At 42.7% G+C, this 13,675-nt stretch overlaps 1 protein-coding gene across 6 annotated transcripts in view; it reads left to right on the top strand.

Annotated features, from left to right (window-relative positions):
* Nucleotides 1–9,097: 9,097 nt before the first annotated feature.
* The window catches only part of TRPS1 (transcriptional repressor GATA binding 1), a 213,230-nt gene continuing 208,652 nt past the window's right edge, over nt 9,098–13,675 (top strand). For 5 of the 6 annotated variants that reach the window (XM_061995561.1, XM_061995560.1, XM_061995563.1 and 2 more), the window contains exon 1: nt 9,098–9,200. The gene's annotated coding sequence lies outside the window, so the exon portion shown is untranslated. Of the gene's footprint in view, nt 9,201–9,820; nt 9,930–13,675 lie in introns of those variants that run through there. The other variant, XM_061995559.1, reaches the window with a different exon arrangement.

Here is a 13,675-nt window from a genome sequence, read left to right as displayed (position 1 = left end):
CCTGTTGCTCTGAAGAAGCTGATAGCAATATTTGCCTGGGAGTTTTTAGAACAGATAAGATTCTTGAGGTTTCTGTGTCTTCTGCGTCCACAAAGAGATGTAAGTGCCATCTCTCAATTGAAATTAATGAGAATTAGGCATCCAAATATCTTTGTGGATTTGAGCCCTCATGTTCTAATTATTGTGGCAATTAAATATGCTGAAAAACGGGTTCAGCTACAGGAACCTTGCCTATGCTAAGGCCTGGTGAAATGCTTATGTAAATTTTCTTTCTAGACATAGCTTGAGTTTGCACTGATGACAGTGCAAAACCTCTCTGACTGTAGAGGACATATATGACATGGAAGGACCTGAAACTAAACCTGTGCATTTTAGAAAAAGTTATAAGATACATATTCATGAACTGTGTGTCTTGCTGAGACAAAATGGTCACAAATAAAATAATAAAAGATAAAATAACCAACTCTTATATAATGCAAATAGCAGCATATAGAATTAGCTGACTTTTTTCTAAATTGCTTCTGTAGTAGCAATCTGCTTCACAGATCAGCTGATCTGCTCACTGTACTGACTTCCAGAGGCCACGGGACTATATATCCAACATTTCCCATAATAGCATATACATCTAAATTATTTTTTATTTCTTTCATAGAGAAATAAGATAATAAAATGACTGTCGATTTAATTTGCAGACTACTCTTAACTGTTTGGGGCCAATGTAATTACAAATATTATTCTTATGCATATACACACTTCTGAAGCACTAATGTTAAAGGAGACACCTTAATTCTGAATTTTCTAACATCAAAGTAATGAAATCCTTAAGTTCAATGCCACAATAATGTGCTTTTCAATGTTAAGTACCTAGTCCTAGTGTCACTGTATAGAACAACCTTGGCCAAAAAAAGCCCAATTAGGCCATGTAAATGAAGTGTGTTTTCAGCCAGTCCTACTGGGAAAACCAGCTTTGTCTGAATGGTTGTAATTACAGTTGATGGGGAAGGGGGAAAACAAATTTGCTATGCATGAGCCCTTCCCAAGTAGCCTTTTTTATTTCTAAGTTATGCCTATTTCCACTAAAGGCATTATGGAGGAAGGAAGAAAAGGACTTTCTCCTTATACATATTGTGTTAAAATGCATCTCTTCAAGAGCCTGGATGGTACTTCAAGTTTGCTCTAGGAGAGCTGCTGCTTCCTCTGATCCATCCTTTTGTTTACTTCTCTCTGCCTGACAGCCTTATTGGACTGCTTGTCATAATTAGCAGCCTAGGTGCACATATCTCCCTAGAAGCCACCCTGCATAGTTTACTTCAGGCAGGCACTTCCATTTTCATACCTGGATCCCATCTTTTGATTCACACCCTCAACTACACCTACAAAATCCAAATCAGAATGTGATGGGCAGAATTTCAAAAAGTGTGCCCTTTCTAGACTTTCTGAGGCATTACTCTCTCTCCTCTACACCTGCTCTTGAAAATGCACGCCCCATTGCTGCTCTATATTCACTCTTGTGTCGCATCACCTGTTTTCACCAAAGAATAAGAGTTAATTTTTCAGTGCACTGAATTTAGTCATCTGAATTTGCATCACGGAGTGCAGCTTGCTCACTGCATATCTGAATTGCTAGTTGGGCTGTCTCTGGCTCCTGACAAGGAGAAATAGGGCACCTGTACAATTACCTCCAGGGATGCTTCCTATGTGCAAGCCATTCTTGCTTCTGTGACTAAAGGCTCACAAAGGTCATATATCCTTTTCTTAGATAGATCTTTAAAATTCTCCTTATTTGTTTTTACTGCTTTGATTCCTAAATAGTCCAGATTATTTTCTGCCCATATCCTACACACCAATTATTTAAAAAGACGGCTCTAGCCACAAATATAAAGCTAATGTTAAAAAAAAAGTTGTTTACAAGTCACTCTATGAGTGACTCTCTCATACATTAATCATAATGCAGCATACAGCTTTATTTCCTTTATTTAAAAATAGGTAATGATCCTTAGTTCATAGTGTATGTTAATGTCAATAATACCAGTGTCTTTTTCAGTGCTAAAGAACTAAATGAGAAAGGATTGGTCAGGCATGAGTTAGTTAGTTTGAGTTGGTTTTTTTTATTTTGTTTAGGCTTTTTTTGTTCCATTGGTGCATCCGCTGAGTGGAGGAGGAAAAAATCTCAAAAACGTATACAGCAAAATTGCCAAAACTATCCAGTTTTTTCACCATCCTATTAAGAGTATTTCTTGCTGTTGTTCAATAAGAAGTCTAACATAAATATTTCAGTGTGTCATAAGGTAACTGTCTGTTTTATGCAAGCGATGAAAGGAACTAAAAGCAGTGTAGTCAGGAAAGAGGAAAAAAAAAAATGAAGCAGTAAAACCTTTTTTTTTTTCCCCTTTGTGGGATCAGTTTGTCCAGACAACGCCACACATGTTTTCTGGGTCATAATTTGCACTTCACCACATCAAGATCTCAAGTCTAAATGAATACTGATCCATCAGCATTATTTTTGCCTGATTCACACTATGCTCCGTAAAACCTTTGTGTATGGGCATGTGATCCAGCTCCTGAAGAGTGAGAAGTATGAACAGAAATGAGGTCTCTAAGTGAGAGAGCACAACCAAGTGACCCAAGGCTCTACCACTTCTGTAGGTTGATGCACTCTTCCCTAAAGGAATGACTATTTCCAAAGATATTCTCTTTCAAGACTGATAACCACTAAGGGCAATCAAGCAAGCTCTTGAATAAGTTTAAAGGATGCCTACAGTTGTTTCATGTTTTTCAACAACGACAGTGACATTGTCATTTCACAACTAGAGGACATAGTTTATATTAATCTTTGGTGTCAACAAGCCTTAGTGTTAACCAGGTTGGCATTCTTGTTAGATTACCTGTTTCCAAAGACTAAGCATTAAAAGAGGTATCATATTTAAATTTCAGAGTTGTCAATGTGTATTTAGCCTTATGCAGAGGTCAGATGGAAAGCAGGTCAGGGTGTGCTTCTCAGATTAGAAAGCTCCTTTGAGTTGTCTCATTTCAGGAACAAGTTATAGCAGTTGTTGTGTAGACTACTGGATAACTATGAAGTCTCCAAATGGAGGGACTCAGAGTCATGGGTAACTGGATGTAGGTGGCCCTGGCTGAGCAGAGGGATTGGACAAGATGACCTCCAGAGGTCCCTTCCAGCCCCAGCCATTCTTACTTTTCCTTTAACAACCCCCCCACCCCCCACCCAGTCCAAGTTCAGGAGCTGATGGATGGCAAATTTCTGCTTATCAGTAATCGCTCCCGGTACACAGTAGTTCATCAGATCATCTTTGCAAGATGGACTGGTTCATGATACAGAGGGTAAAGCCAGATTAAGGTCAAGCCCTTCCTTACAGAAATTGCACGCTTTGAAAGTTAGATATATTAGTTTGGTTGAATGTAGTTATTTGTGTATCCTCACGTGTGTGCTTGAAACAGCTTCATAGGAGACTGATAGAGACCACTAAAGACCACGTGCTACGTTGCCATGTTTACCTTCATTTTGTGACTTTTCCTCCACTTGTAATTGGAAATTGTGACAGCAATTTGTTGGCAATTTTACCAATGCATTGTGTGTCTGAGATTACTAATAGCTATTACTGTACCTTATGGGCCATATATTGTGGATATGCATTTGATGTTCATAGTGGAATGGAAGGTGTACTTTTCTGCAAAGTGAAATATATATATATTTGAAAGATATTTCCTTTTCCTAAACTTAATCTGAGACCTCGCAACAGTATCTATGTAAATAAATCTTTTCTGCAATAAAAACACGTTGCTCGTAGTCTGTCGCATTAAAATAAAGATTTGAACACAGTGAGAAATCATACGTGAAAAAAACTATTTACAAGAAATCAAATGAAAGAAAACTCCTTTTGAGCCAAACACCTCCATTGTACAGAATTGTTGTTTTGTATGATAAGATATTGTAGTGAGTTTTTAATATCTCCAGAACATCACAATTCCATAGCAACGACCCTTAGGAATAAGGCTGAAAAATACTAGCATTGAGGACCTAATGTAAAGATAACTAAACTAACTTATAGATTTTTTTTTTTGGCCATTGGGTTCAATGTACTTCGAACTGATCCAGACTAACATTCCCAGAAATGCTGGAAATGCTGGAGGGAAGATGTATGTGGAACTCAGGCAGGGAGAGGTAGTGGCTTTGTCTGGCAGGGGGTGATGACAGGACAGGAGGCTCAGGTTGTTTTGATTTGTTGAACTTGCGGTTGAAATGTGGGAAGAAACACTGCCACCTCTTTTGCTGGTATTTGTTAGGAGATACTCATTATATATTACTCCATATGTATGGGTCAGTGCATGTGAGGTTTTTTTCAGAGCTTTGGATGAATGCCTTTTACATAGCATTTTTAAGATCAGAATCTATACAATTATGTGGATTCCTGCATGTAAATGATTTCAAGGAGTCTGGTGTTTTAGCATTTTTAATTTTCTAGTAGATTTTACGATAGTGTAAAGTGATAAATTATCTTTTGTGGCTGCCAGAGTTATTTAACTATCTGCAGACATGCCATTAGCAGAAGCAATCTATGCCTTGTCGGTGTTCCTCATCCCTCCCCGGGAGACTGCTCACAGCAAAAAGGGTTTTCAGGCATTTCCATGCAAGGTCCTTTTACTGACAGTGCCACCGATGTGCTGGGGAGTCCCGGCCAGCTGTGGTGTGTAATGTTCAGGAGCACATTTTTCTATGCAGTGGAGAAAGCTACCAAACAAGCATTGGGTGTTATTAATATTATTGACTTTCCATCACTACTGGGCTGCATTAAAACCAGTGACATAGAAAAGAAAGGTTCCATTTCCCATTACCAGATATCCAATCCCCCTAGAAAACATCTGTTGAATCTGGGATGATGCCATGGTATTAGCTCTTCTGTTGCATGCTGTTTCATTGGCTGTTCTCAGTGCTGTCCTGTCTATCACAACACATAATCTCTTTTCAGAGAAGCTTCAACCACATCATCAGGGTCTCCAGTCCCATTTCTTTGAAAACCAGTGGTAGTTTTTTGCCTTTGGCGCACAACTTGGAGTTTAGAAACTTTACTCTGTGCAGAGTGTAAGAAAGAGAACAAAAGTTTCCCGATGATTTCATGTGACAAAAGTTGTGCAAGGAAAAGAAGTGGGTCTGCAGAAATCCTGCAAGTTGCTGTGTTTATATTCCCAAGAAACTCACACTGGAGTGCCTCAGACATATAACTAAATGCTTCTCAAAATGCTCATTATTGAAGACAGTACAAGAAAACGGTCTTTAGAATTCATACGATACACTACCAACTGGAGGGAGAATAATACAGAAATACTTTCTTGATGATGTGTGCTAAAGCAGCAGGCATTCAAGAGCAATGGATGTCAATCTCTGAGGTTTTTGTAAAGAATTGCAATTTATGATGTGTTAGGGTAAACAGTTGGATTATATTTCCGAAATGCATGTTCCATCAGGTAAAATCATTGTGATTATAGGCTCTAGTACTTTAAGTAAGTTATGCACTAAAAGGCTGAAATTGTAAAACAAGTATGCTTATGCTTAACTGTTAGTCCCTCGTTGTATCTATGCTGAGTAAACTACAAGAAAAGAAAAACTGCATTAAACAATAAAGGCATAAATGGCATGTTATGTCATCGTGATAAACAATGACTGTTATACTGTTTTCCCTCAAGAAGCAACTGTGACTGGCCTCTGTATTCTCCCTCAATGGAGAATGTGCCTGAGTGTAAAAAAATGGAGGATTATTTAGAAGTTACTTTGTTCATGCCTCTCGGTGAAAGCACTTTCTCTCCATCTTCTCGCTTTGCTCCCTCTTCTTCATTTCCTCACCTCTTACTTATTACAGAAAGCTAGACTTGTTATTTCAACAACAACCTACTATCATGCAGACTGTAAGTTTTTAATAAAGTGAAATAAAACTTCCTTTAAGTGGTTTTGCAAATGTTTGACAGCTGAAGATAATAAATGAAAATAAATCTCCAATACTTCTCCTAATGCAATTTGTGGCATGTCAACGTCAAAGAATTCTAACAACAAATCAACAAATATTTGAATGAAAACAATATACATAACTTATTTTCCGATATTAGAAACAACTGTCAAACAATTACTGTATGACTTCATGAATTAGTTGGTTGTTTTGAAATATTCCTGCTAGGATTTAAAAAAAAAAGGCTATACAGGCCTTTGAGCTTGAACATATTGTGTCAATCATAAGCATATGCAATGTCTCTAAGCCATGAGGTAAAAATTTTCTTTGTAAATTATTTCATAAATAAATAATTTGCCTGAAAAAAGTTTATGAAAATATTTTTGCTTTTATTAAGTTATCTACAGTTCTTTTGTGGTGAATACAAACAGATTGATATTGACGTCTTCTTGATCTGCTTTATTTTAACTCGAAATACAGAATGTATCATGCAGGCATTTTTTGGTAAAGATAGAGTAAGAAACTTTTTCTGAGACACAGTATTTCTTTAGAGTTGTTTAGCTGAAACTACGAGGACATATTTTGTCTTTCTCGTCTTTGCTCATGAAGAGCTTTTGTGGTTTCATTTTAAAAGCACATGCAGAGAGGCTTACGTCTTTTAAAAAGACGTCTCTAATATTGTTCTACAGGTGAAAAAAAAAAGAATGTATTTGTTATCAAGGTTTACAAGTGTTGAAACCTGCGCTGTCATTGTTATTGATCATCTTCACGGTTTGTCTGTTGTAGCGTGAATAAAATCCAGGAAAGCTGCAGCCACATATACGAACTGGCTGTGATTGAAAGTGTGGGGGGCATCATTTCCTGGTTTAAAATAAAAAGACATTAATAAGTCTCACTAGAGCAGAAAAGCAAAGGGGAATAACCCTTGTTTAAATATTTTCCACTGAAGTCCTGATTGTAAGATGCTTAGCCAAGTCATCAGACAAAATACCTGCTGATTTTAACCCTTCATATGCAAGACATCTGCCAAGTGAGCAGACACTTAGGGTTGACACAATAAAATCTGAAGTGCGGAGAACATGTTGGAATCGGTGTGAGTGGGACAAATTGCTTTTCAGAACTCTGCATTCACTAAAATTTGTGAAAGTGGTTTGTCTCTTTTCCTGTGATTCAGCCATGGCTTTTGCAGCTTGAAAAAAAACACAAAGGTTTCCAAACTCGGCAGAGGTTCTCTGTGTGCCTATTAGTGAGGTGTTAGCGAGCATGGCCCCAGTACTAAAGTATCAAGTCAGACTTGGTAACAAATTTTAAGTTCTGGTATTACTTTCCTTTGCATTCCATGTATAAACGTCTCTGCTGCTCCAAACTCATTTTCTGCTGATAGGTATAGAGGGAGTCCCACACATAATTTGTCAGTTCTCCTCTCCCTGTCTCAGGGATCCTTCTGTGTGCCTCATCATGCACATTTCAATTTCCAACATGACAAGTTCATCTCTTGTATGTGAATTATTGCTTTTCTATTCATAAAGCACTTTATCAGACAATCCTACAAAAGAACTTAAGGGGAAAACGTGTTACTGGGTGATTTACATGAGCAATTTACTTTACAAATCTGCCAGTGGTTTATACTAAACATATACGAAGAATGTTTAAGTTTGGAGAGAGAGCTGAAAACACCATACGTTTTACAGTAGGGTTTCATTTGCGTCAGTGTGTATCTCTGAAGATTTTACGCTTTACATTTCACCATGTACTTGAGAATAAAATGGCAAGGAAAAAGTTATGTCATTCCAAACATTTTGGGGGGGAGGGGGAGCAGCTCCATCTCTTGCTCTGTAATGACTTAACTCTTTTCCAGCTTCTTCCTTGAATAATGTTAGTAGTCACAAGCAACCAGAACGCATCTATTTTTATGTGAAATCAGTTTAAAACGACTTGTATGGGAGGAAAAACATCATATAAAGTCACCTAACTGCAGGAAAATTGTGTCCAAATGCCCAACAAATGTTTTTGTAGTTTTTAACGCCTACTATATTTGGGATTTTAAAATCCTTTCACAGGAACCTTTTATGTACTGCTTCTCCTTAGAGAGTGTTTTTACATTAACATACAGACTTCTGGCAATTTGTAGCCCGGGTGAAATCGCTGTATTTTGAACTGAAAAGGTTCTGCAGAAGTAAGAAAAGTTCTAAGGGTTTTTTTTCAGAGCAGCCTGGGACTGACTTGCTATTGCTATAGAAGAGGAGGCGATAACAGGGACTATTCATCCCAAAACCTGGAAAGTGTCTGCCCATCCGCCACAACAACCACACAGAAACGGAGCGGGGGGTAAAAGGAACAAGAGAGGCGACACTGAACAGACACTTCCCCGCGCGACCCTCGGTGCCCCACGCAGGGCTCGGGTCTCCCGAGGGAGGCAGGTACTGCCGCGCGTGGGTCACGCCGTTCTTCCCCCCCCCCGCCCCTGCCCCGTTATATTTTGTCAATCCCGCTGGACACCAGTGGGTCCAAATGACAGCAGAAGACAGAGCCGCCTCCCATGGGCCGCTGCCGTGGCCTGCGGGCCATTCCTGCACCACTAACTTCACCCAAGTGCCAGCGGCAGCGGGGCGACGCACCCCCTCCGCGTGCCTGGACTCGGGAGGGCTCGAGCGGGTTAGGCTGGGCTCGGGCCGCGGCCCGGCGGCAGAGGCCTCGTCGCGTCGCGGCGGGCGGCGGGCGGAGGCGGGCGGCGGGGGGCGGCGCGGGCCGCGCGGCGGGGCCGCCTGCACTGTCTCTTTAAGGGCGCTCCGTCTGGGGTGGCGCTTTCCTCCGCGAAGGCTCCTTTGATATTAATAGTGTTGGTGTCTTGAAACTGACGTAATGCGGGGAGACGGAGGTCCTGACAAGCGATAACAGTCCTGATAACGCGCCGGCCGCCCCGCGCTCCCAGGCCGCCGCCTCGCCGCCGGCGGGGCCGCCGCGCCGTGCCCCGGCCCGCGCCCCCCGCCCCGCCGCGCCCCCGCCCCCGCCCCCGCACCGCCCGCCGGCGGGCCCGTCGCCCCCTCCTCGCCGAGCGGGGCTGAGGGGGGAGGCAGCGGCGCCGCGGCCCCCCGCCCCCCCCCCCCCCCCCCCGCCTCCTCGGCCACCGCCACATAATCCGCGGCCAACTCCGCCGGCAGCAGGAGACGGTTCATGGCTCACGCCGCGGCTCCACCATCTTCCAGGCTGCCGGGGTTGTTGCTGACGGTTAATCAACAGGTAAGGCGCGGGGGGGCGCGGGCGGGGGCGGCCCGGCGGCGGGGAGGGCGCCACGGCCGGCGGGCCGGGAGGGGGCGGCGCGGCGGCGGCCGCGGGGGGGGCGCCGTGTGGGGCGGGGGCGCGGCGCTCGCGGCGGCGCGGCGTATGCCCGGGGGGGGGCAGCTCGGATGCGCCCCCCCCCAATACACCTCCCTCTCCCCAAAAAACCCTAAGCAACAACAAAAGCGGGGGGGTGGGCATAATCATAGGGAGCAGGGGGCTGCTCGGATTTCACAGGGGTTTTTTTGGTGCATCCCCCCCCCCCACGCGCCCCCCTTTTCCCCCCGCCGGTGGGTCAAAGCCATGTGTGATGGCTGGAAATTGGCGACTTCAAAACCGCGGTAGCCCCGCTGGAGTCGGGAGGGTCAAGTTCAGCGGCGGCTGCGGGCAGGGGGAGCAGCCCCCTGGCCCGGAGGCGGGGAGGGGAGCGGCGGCGGCGGCCGCGGGCTGGTGCGGCTCTGCCCTCCCCTCCGCGCCTCTCCGCGCCTTATCTCCGCGGCCGCCGATTCCCCGGCACCGGGGCGCTCCGGGGGGAGGGGAAGGGAGACGCGGGGGGTGGAAGTAGAAGACGAGCAAAGAGGGTTTGCATCCGATGAGCTGCAGTCGCACAGTCCTCCCGCTCCTGCCGCTGCTGGAAGTTTTAATGGGGATCATGACAAGCGGGGCACAGAGACACCATCATGAAGAGTAGTAAGTTTGGGAAAAACTTTTTTCTTTTTTTTTCTTTTCTTCCTTTTTTTTTTTTTTTTTTTTTTTTAAATCATCCTTTTCCTCCTCCTTGCCCGGCGACACACCGGGAAAAGCCGGGTGTGGATCTGTGCTGCGCCGGGAGGGGGGCTGGGGGTCCCTCTCGGTCACACCAGGGGAAAAGGCGACATGGTGATGGTGATTTTTTTTGTTGTTGTTGTTATTTTGTTTTCTTTTGGGTTTTTTTTTTTTTTTAAACCATAGCGCAGAGGGACGTAAAAGTTTTTCCCCTTAAAGGCGAAGCTCAGCTCTCAGCGCTGCGTCCCCACGCTCCGCGCTCCCCTGCCTGACACAACTTTGTGGAGCGTCTCCCCCCCGCCCCCCCCCCGCCCCTTCCTCGTCCTCCGGAGCTGCCGGCGGGGCACTGCTCTCCGCCGTAGTTACCCGCCTGTTTGCTTTTCGGACGGGAAGAATGAATGGAGGCGAGGGCGGGATGGAGGGGCTGTGCAGAGGGCTGAGCGCCGATGAGCGCAGTCGGGGTGGCCTGGACCGGGGGTGAGGAGCGGCACTGGGGCCGAGGCCGTGTCTGATGCCGGGGTCGGGGCCGGGCCCGGGGTGCTCGCCGCCGCTGCACTGCCCTGGGACGCCAGCGGCTCCCCATGGGGGACTTGACATTTCGGGGTCTTTGTTTATCTGCCTCCTTGCTGAAAATCAAGGCGCTCAGACATCCCGGCACTCCTACGCGGTTTCTAGTGCGGCCCGCCAGCCTCCTTTATGTTTTATCTTTTTTTCCACACACGGCTGTGTTTTCTGTCTGCAAATGGCAAACTTCTCAAGTGCACTGACTGAACTGTGGGCACAAGTGATGAGTTGGAGAGACGTCTCCTCTCCAGCACTGCTTCCTTAGCCAGAATGAGTACCTTCCCTGGCAGGGCTGGAGTCAGGGGCACCTCGGCACACTTGGGGAACCAAGGAGACAGATCCCCTCCCAGGGGAAAAGATTTTCTACTAAAAAGAGTGAAAGCTATTATGTGGACCATGCTACTTTTACAGCGTGAAGCACATTTTGAATGTTGATTGAAATAAACAATAGTTTATTACTCTTTAGGTTTTATTTAATTGAGTTTCACTAAGTCTCTCAAGGAACCATCAAACTTCTTTGCCATTCCCGCGGTCCTGTTCAGCTGCACAACTGAATCCTATGGATGTTGGTGGCATCATGTTACTTTCCTGTTGGTTTTAGGAAAAGTTGAACGTTTAGAGAAGACTGCCAGAGTTAGAAATGCAAGGGGCAGCAAAGGAAAGTAGTGGTAAGAGCCAGTTCCTGACGTGGACAAAATGAGAATAAAAGTTACAGTAGTCTTCTGAACTGCTGTGTTTGTGTTTGCCTCATGTTCACAATATGTGCATTGGGTTAGACAGCTCGCTCAAATATTCCACAAGAGTGACATTTAAAAAAAGCCCTTCAAAAGAGTGAGGATTTTTTTTTTAAAGTACTTTGGGTCTATGAGTAAATATAGGGTTTGTTTGAGAACATCAACTATTTCCTGTAAATTGTGATGCTGACAAGACTGTCTGGAAATGATATCAACACTTTGAAAGACTTTTTTCTTTTTCTTTTTTTTAACCACTGAATGAAAGTTTGTTAATAATGTGGTCAAACTAAACAAGTGGAACCTTTCTCTGTAAGAGGGATGGAAAAAAGAGTTGTCGTCTTTTTTTTTTTTCTTTTTTCCTCTTGAAAAATGTATACCTGACAGAGGTTTGCCACGCAGAATCAGTAACACTGGAGTTCAGTAGTGCATCAGTGCCTATATACAAGTTAATGCTCAGACTGTTTGTGACCATAGAAGTCTACTTCATCTTTTTAAAACCAAGAGAGATTAGATGTTAGAAGAGTAGTCAGTTCATAATCCACCCTGTTCTGTCTGTTCTGATTATTGCCTTTTTTGTTGTTGTTGTTGTTAGGTATAATAACTTTTCTCTGTTTGAAACTTTTCATGTACAAAGTCACAACAAAGTAAGTAAAAGGAAAAGTTGCATCAGCTTTTAAGTTTACATGTTTTGCCTGTGATCCTCTAAAACAGACTCTAAACAACACTGGGCAATCTTTGCCTGTGAGAGCATGACTTTATTTTTTTCTTTATTTCATAATGGTGTTAATACAGGAAAAAATAAAAGTAAATGACAACTTAGGAGATCTGAGACTTCTTTGGGCATCAAACACTTATGATGCAGCCAGATTATCCTCTTATATTTTTAATGCATTTTTAGCATCGTTTATATGGTATCTTTGAGTCTTGCCTATGTTTGTATCTGTGATCAAGTAAATTCAGTATTTTACGAACCCCTAGTAGGATTATTTTTCTATCGTGTGTTACCTGTTGTTTATAGTAAACTTTCATGGTACATGGTATTATGCATTATTATCACATGGTACTGTCTTCATCTGAAAAACATTAGTATTCACATACACTGATTGTGCATTAATAACAGCGTAGTAGTAACTCCTGTGTGTGGACTCCAGTGTCTGGGAGATGAAATGGTTGCTTGTTAAGTCTCTGTATTTCAGTCATACTATATTTTAATGTTAGTTGATACATAGGGTTTTACATTTTCAAAGCATTGTGCAAACAATGACTAATTACTTTCTGTTCATGCTGAATTACCTCTTTTAGCACTTTATCAGGCAGTTAGTTTGAAACAAAACTAGTTTACATTACAGTGTGAAAGAGTTAAAAAATTAGCAAAGACATTTAGGAAAAACCCAAAATTTTAATTACAAACAGGCAACATTGGGTATGTATTTAAATTTTTCTTTTATGTGGAACTTTCCTTCTAAGTGAGGGGGGGCATATGTGTATGAATATTTATGTTTCTTACAAACTCTTGACAATATTTTAATATAATAATCTTAATAGAAACATTCTCAGATCTTAACTGCAGCCACACTGGCAGTATCGCTTTAATAAAGGTTTGTGGGTAACACCAAATAGAACATTGTGAGAAAGTTTATGGTTAAATATTTTTGAACATGACAGGCTTGGAATCTGACAACCCTTTTTGTTAGGTGAAAGTAAAGTGGAAATAAATTACATTTTTAATACAGTTTCGGTTAAAACAAGCTGCCACCTGGTAGTAAAAGTATTGGCCTTGAACAGAAATATATTCTGATTAAGATATTCTAACTGGTGTGTAAAATGAAGCCATTCATTCAGTAAACTGACAGCTTTCCAGTTGGTGTTTGCCCTTGCTTAATTTAGTTTCCTCAGCACAACTAGTGAGGTAGTCTGGGTCTGGTTTTGGCAGTCGTGTGCGACTGTAAACTCGGGCATTTTTGTCCCAAATATTACACCTCACGAATTAAAAAGCAATTGGTTAAAAAGAATAGCAGGCAGGTATGAGGGGGAAAAAAAGAAGAAAGTTTCTTTTTTGTTTCTGAAACTTTCTGAAGTTATTACCTACTAAGAAAACAATGCTATTTTCAAATACGGGTGATTAATACTATAGCCAGCATAGTCTGCTCCCATCTATTGTATAAATACCATTGCCTGTTGACCTTTGGATACATTAATTACAGCATATCTGGCCTAGGTTCTACTATTTTTGTCTGTCCAGAAGATAAATAAAAGTGCCCTTTCCAGTCCTCCTGGAGAAAGAGAGCTTTTTTTCTTGGTACTGTCATGAATTATGGAGTTCTTTTTCCTACCCTGTGCCAATGAAGTTCTCTCTTGACTTTAAAAAGATAA

This window comes from Colius striatus, chromosome 4 (assembly GCF_028858725.1).
Source record: "Colius striatus isolate bColStr4 chromosome 4, bColStr4.1.hap1, whole genome shotgun sequence".
NCBI classification, from domain to species: Eukaryota; Metazoa; Chordata; class Aves; order Coliiformes; family Coliidae; genus Colius; species Colius striatus.
The sequence above is the reverse complement of the archived record's forward strand: the minus strand, read 5'-3'. Positions and strand labels throughout refer to the sequence as shown.